At 39.7% G+C, this 6,717-nt stretch overlaps 1 pseudogene; it reads left to right on the top strand.

Moving 5' to 3' along the window:
• Positions 1-1,062: 1,062 nt before the first annotated feature.
• Positions 1,063-5,420, top strand: LOC149768532 (strigolactones hydrolase CXE15 pseudogene; annotated as a pseudogene).
• The last annotated feature ends 1,297 nt before the right edge of the window (positions 5,421-6,717 follow it).

The following is a 6,717-nucleotide window of genomic DNA, read 5'->3' as shown; positions in this document are numbered from 1 at the left end:
CTCAACGCTCAAGGAATACACACCCCACTGGTCAGTGAAGATCTCTGACTCTGGGGTGAAGGATTCTCGGATTGCCCAAGAGTTGGTGCATAAGATCCTTTTTCCCAAGATTGGCTCAATTTGTTGGATTGCACATTCCATACCCTCTTCTCAATAGCATTCAAGATGGTTGTCAAAGTAAGCTCTCAATCTATGGTGGTTTTGTTTTTGCTCAAGCTCATCTTCTTTTGTATTTGTAGAATGCCAACCTCCTTGCCTTGATGCATAAGCACTATACGGTGCTCTCGTACCAGGTTGAGCAGCTAGAGTTAGAGCTGTAGGAGACTAGGTGGAAGGCAGCTGAGTTGGAAGCCCATCTAATGGTTGCTGAAGGCTGAGCAGAGGTGGACAACCATCAAGCCGCCAAAGAGCATTTCATAATAATTCAAAGATAATTCTAAAGAGCATTTCATAAGCCAACATCAAAGCCAAGATTATTTATGCCAATGTTAATAATAAGTATCTTATATTTATTTTCTAAAACAATTTATTGAGTTATTAGTTTATACAACTATGGGCACTTACTAGTTTAATAACTCTCCTTCTACTTCCTCCTAATTTGTGCGTCATGATATGCAAAATAACGAGCATAGCATGTTTTAACGAATTATTTAATATATTAAGAATAATACTAGGACCCAAATCTGATACCAAATAAGTACTTCATAACTAAGAGGCCACGTGGTAAAAAGGTGTTAGTACCGGTCACGATAATAGTGACAAATGTAATAAGTTCTTAATGTAAACGTCAATCTCCTCATGACCAATATTTTTAAAACCATAATGAATAGCCAATCAACAAGACAACAAGCTGTTCATTTCCTAGCGAATCAACTAGAGTAAGATGACGTAGGAGGTGAGGTGGCGGCTAGATAAGATGACGCAGGTGGTGATGTAGCCGAGGATTCTGCTTTCGTTGACGCAGGTGGCGGCTAGATGGTGGTCAACGATTGAAGCTTTCCAGCCGGCTTTCGTTGGTCAAGGATAACTCTCTCAAGTAACTGACCTGTTCGCAAAACACCATTATAAAGACTTCTCTTCCGCTCAAGTCTCTACCCATCATATTCCATCCCCTCAAACCCCGTCATAGTTCACCATACGCCTTCATAGTTCCCACATAACAAAACCCCATCCATTACCACGACCACCACCATGTCATCCGCTCCTTCTCCTCCGCACGTGGTCGAGGATTGCCTCGGCATCCTCCAAGTCCTCAGCGACGGCTCCATCCTCCGATCCCCCAATCCCGTCGTCCCCGTCCCCGTCCGTGACGACGGCACCGTTGTGTGGAAGGATGTCCAGTTCGACGCCGCATACGACCTCCACCTCCGCCTCTACAAACCCCGCAATCGCCTCCCCTCCGACGGCCTGAAGCTCCCCGTCTTCTACTACTTCCACGGAGGCGGGTTCTGCTTCGGCTCCTGCACCTTGTCCGCCTACCAGAACTGCTGCCTCCGCCTCGCCGCCGAGCTCCGCGCCGTCGTCGTCGCACCCGACTACCGCCTCGCCCCCGAGCACCGCCTCCCCGCCGCCATCGACGACGGGGCCTCCGCCGTGGAGTGGCTCCGCCGCCAGGCCGTCTCGCCCGACCAAGATCCTTGGCTCGCCGAGGCGGCCGACTTCGGCCGGGTGTTCATCTCCGGCGAATCCGCGGGTGCGAATATCGCCCACCACCTGGCCGTGCGGTTCGGTTCAGCGGCCGGCCGGGCGGAGCTGCATCCGGTCCAGATCTGCGGGTTCGTTCTGATGATGCCGTTCATTGGTGGGATCCAGCGCACGAGATCTGAGGCGCAGTGCCCGAAGGAGCTGTTCCTCAACTTGGAGGCGAACGACAGGTACTGGAGGCTGTCGCTGCCGGCCGGTGGGACCAGGGACCACCCACTGGCGAACCCGTTCGGACCGGAGAGCCCGAGCCTGGAGGCGGTCGAGGTGGAACCGGTGCTGGTGGTGGTGGCGGAGAACGACCTGCTGAGGGATCGGGGCGTGGACTACGCGAAGAGGTTGGAAGGTTGGGGGAAGCGGGTGAAGCTGGTGGAGTTCAAAGGGCAACAACACGCATTTTTCTATTTTGGCGCTTGGTCCGAGCCGGTCGATGAGTTGATGACGGTGATCAAGCGGTTTATGGACGAGGTCGGGACCGGATTAGGCTGAACCGGGATTGTCGGATGATTGCAAGCAGCGTAGCGGCCTTACTGATACTTGGAAGCTGAAGCGGGATAATGTGGTCCACGCTCAAATTTGATACAGCAATAAGGTGATGAGACCGTAAGCTATGTGACCTTTTTACAAGTTATATGATACATAACTATTGGATTCTCTGATAACAAGGAAATGAATTTGTAAACTCAACCCCTAATCTAAAGGTTATGGGAAGGTGACCACGTAATCTCTCTCTTATCATCTGGTACAGGGGCACATGCATTGTATGTGTAAAACATTAAAAAAAATTCTCAATCTACCCTAATTATTTTCCCTTATTTGTGATATAACTTATGTTATAAGTGGGGCATACCCTAAAAAGTATTTACATATTTAATATAAAGAATAGTTGGGAAATCATTGCCATCACCTATCCATACAATCTATCTATGAGTGCTCTATGGATTTATCCAAATGGACAAAATATTTTCCACATAAAAGAATGGACATTCCTAAATGTTTGATATTTATTCACAGCTTTGGGCAACGTACCTCAATGGCTACTGACAAATGCAGTGACTTTGTAGAGTTTTTCTATTACTGATGTAGGATCTTATACTCTTGCCCAAGTGTATCGTTATGGGCAATGCACCTCATAGTGCACTGTCAAAAATGGAGATGTGAACTAGGTGCATGAGCTTCCAAGTGATCTTTTAACATAAATGACAAAATATCCTGCTCTACTTTGGAGGTTAGTAAATTTATGGTCACACTCGCTTATCGACTATGATGCCCTAGATTTTATCCTTGATATGGAATATAGCAGTTTACTAGATTAGATTATGAGCGAGCATTAAGCTATTCCACATAGAAAATACCCTAATGACTCAGATATATTAGACTCAACCAAATAATAACTTAAAAGAATTTGAAATAATAGTTTTGCAAATAATTATAGCTAATAATTAATTATTTTCATTAAGATTCATGCATACAGTTTTCATAAAAGAATGAAACACAATTCTAATGGACCATGAAAACCTTATGGCTAAGGATCTTATAGCGCATACTCCATGGTCATATGGAGACACTAGAATGATAGATAGTTGAATTATAGGATGTAGCTTGTGTAAGAACAAAAAGACTAACTGGTTTCATCTGATTCAACAAGAAGTTCAGTAATGCGATAAAGGCTCCATATCTCCATGACAAACTATTTAGCTAATGTGTGACTAAACAAATCCAAAGAGACAAGTCTTTCATCAATGGAAATCTGAATTGACCTATCGCAATAACTAATCTAACATATACAACATATCTTTAGATCAATTAGAATAAGATGCCAGTTAATTATTCTCTTATAAATTGGATCAAAAATGATTCAAGTTTTATTGGAAGGAGGGTGTAGGCCTCCAACTAGGGTTCCTCATGCTTAGTTTAGGTTGCAAATACTAGCAGGATAACTAGTAGCATGCTTAGTTTAGGTTGCATCTATTGGTTGCCGGATGCTTGCAAGTAGTCTAACAGACTAGGATGCAAATACTGCTAGGATAACTGAGGCGCAATATGTACAAGCCCCTAAACCACCCTAGAGAGCAAATTGGCATTTTAGTGCACTAACAACTTAAGCAGGAACAAATCTTAAAGCAACAAAAATTCAAAATAAACTAGGAACTTGAAAGCAATTAGGAATTCAAAGAAAATTGGATGTGAAATATTTTTTTCTAAAAATTGATGATAAATCCTACTTAAATAGAAATCCTTTGTCAACTATGAATTCAAAAGTGAATAGGAACTGAAAAGTAGCCTCACATTTTGGGAGACTTTGAAATAGAAATCCTATTGCAATTAGGAGTTGGAAAATGGCAATGAATTTCAAATCAAGCAGATATTATTCGACTTCAATTAGAAATCAAAAAAACTACAGGAATCCTAATCCTACTTTAATATCAAATATGAGGTGGATAAGGGAATCCCCATACTACACAAGACCAAGGTAGCATAATGAAAAGGAACAAGAAGTGAAAGTGAATCAAATTAGAAGTTAAAACTAGAAGAAAAGAAGAAATTAAAGAACTAGAACTAGAAGATAAATGGCTAGAACTAGAAAAGAATATAGAACCAGGAGGGATAACAAGCAAGCATTGCACCTCCTCTTCCTGTTGCACCTGAAGCCTAGCATCTCTATTCGTTACATTCCTTGGTTAAAAAATTCTAACATCACATTGATATCTCCTTCACAACTTTTACATGAATATCATCTCTTAGTTATATACTTTAAGATAGGCCTGCAATAGATATGAGATTTGAGAGAACAACCTCAAAAAAAATTGGCTTGTATTCAAATTGTTGTCAAATTTCAGAACCATGAGTATTAATATGTAAGAGAAGATATTAGTGATTATGAGAATAAGAGCGTAGTTTTTATGCTAACTTACCATGAGATCAATATTCTGTGTGCATTAATTGGTAGATACATCAATCTACCAATTTAGAGTACTTAGCATTGAGAGTTACTGAGTTGGAGGAGATTATGGAAGGCTATTCTTGCAATGCAATGGGTTTGTGATGGGCCTGTCTATGGTTTTAGAATTTATATAAATTTATATCTTGCCTTATTTTTCATGGATTTCCAACCATAAAAGGATTCTATTAAGGTTTTCCAACTACTATAACAATTGCTATCTCTTGTGATTTCTCAAACACATTGAAAATTTTTTGTAACAACAATCTCTCTTTAAAGGAAACCAGCACGCAAATATGCATGATGTGCATTTAGATAAGAAATAGTACTAAATACTAATAAATACATAAAAAGTAATAAATACATGAAAATGAAATAAAAATAAAAATTTAAGAATGAGAGATAAATATAAAAGATGATTAAGGTTGTTAAAGAGGGAGATAGAGATAAAGGGGAATAAGATTATTGGAAGGATGTTAGTTAAGATAGACGGGAAGGAATTTGAGTTATAAAAAGATACCATTGAATGTGAGATTTGGATCTGGGAGAGGGGATTGAGATGAGTTATGGAAAATCTTTATGTCCAAAACTATCCACATTGATTATTATTACAGAATAAATTTTGATTTATATATCAAACAAAATTCCATTCATATGCCAATTTGGCAAATCCCAAGGATCCTCAACCTTCTTTTCAATGTACTATAAATTAATAAATCATAATTTGCTCAATACTTAATTGCAATCATCTAATCTTTAAAAAAAGAAAATAATTGTATGATCGCAATAAATAAGTTGCAGAATTAAGTCTTCATAATTGAACGTTAGAATTCTTTTAAAAGGTTTATACAATTTAGAATAAATCAAAGTATATAAAATTAGAGTCGCTTAATAGAGTATAGTAAATACCACATTTTTAGGCATTCAAGTTCAATTTTCTATGCTTTCTATATTCATCTTCTTTTTCTTTTTCGTTGGGGTCGGGGTGGCGGGGGTGCGGAGGGTCATGATTGAAGTAGCTCTCCAAACTAAAAACGAAGAAAAGAAGAGCAATAAGCATTGTAGTAGATTAGAAAACTATGGGGATAACTTTTTGAGAAGAAAAAAAATCCCTCTTTACGCCATGGTTGGCCAACCAATCAGTTGATTGGTTTCCTTCTTGGTAAATATATATATCCATGAATGCTCTGGGAGACATCTTTATCTGCCATGCATCTGAAAATAGTGGTTTTGTGACTTGAGCATTAACTAAGGTGACATTAATCCATGAGATTAACATATCTGAATCACCTTCTAGCCAAACTTGTGAGGTATTAAATTTGAAAATGGCAGTTTAGAAAGCTATGGAGACCACTTTCCAAGAAGAAAAAAAATCACTCTTTACATTGAGGTTGGCCAACCAAGCAGTTGATTGGTTTCCTTCCTAGTAAATGTATGCAGCCATGAAGTTTCCATTCTACATCTTCATCTGCCATGCATCTTAAAATAGTGGATTTGTGCCTTGTAGCATTAACTAGGGTGCCATTAATCCATGCAATTAACATATTCGAATCCCCCTCTAACCAAACTTGTGAGGTATTATTAAATTTGAAGATGGCTTTGCATAACCCCTTCTAAATTGCGGTCAATTCTGCTTGGGAATAGAGCACTTAGAAATGCACCTTGCACCAGCATATAAGAGGCTTCCAGCCTAATCCATAGTAAGAAATTAAGCATGTACAGCCAAAGAATAGTTCACCGAGACATTGAAAATAACCTTCAACCATGTGGAGAGGTAGCCAAGAGACAAGACAGGTCAAGAAGGAGCACAAAGTGCTAGAACCACCCCAATGCCTTGCGGTTGCATTGTATAATAGGTTGTGTTAATTCCATTGGCAAATACATGGCCTTTTGAACCAATTGATCAACCATTCTATGTTTATCTTTTTGAGCTTGGTAGAAAAATAGCAAGGTAACTTTCATTTCCATTTATTAGATTCTTGATATCGTTGCGATGGAGACACACCATGATGACCCTATACTTGGAACTTGTTCAAGTAAAAATAATTTCACTCCTGGATGATGATATGGAAATT

Source organism: Phoenix dactylifera, chromosome 1 (genome assembly GCF_051530095.1).
Source record: "Phoenix dactylifera cultivar Ajwa chromosome 1, Ajwa_hap1_PhDact_Kaust_v1.1, whole genome shotgun sequence".
NCBI classification, from domain to species: domain Eukaryota; kingdom Viridiplantae; phylum Streptophyta; class Magnoliopsida; order Arecales; family Arecaceae; genus Phoenix; species Phoenix dactylifera.
Note: the sequence above shows the minus strand (reverse complement) of the source record. Positions and strands in the feature narration are given on the sequence as shown.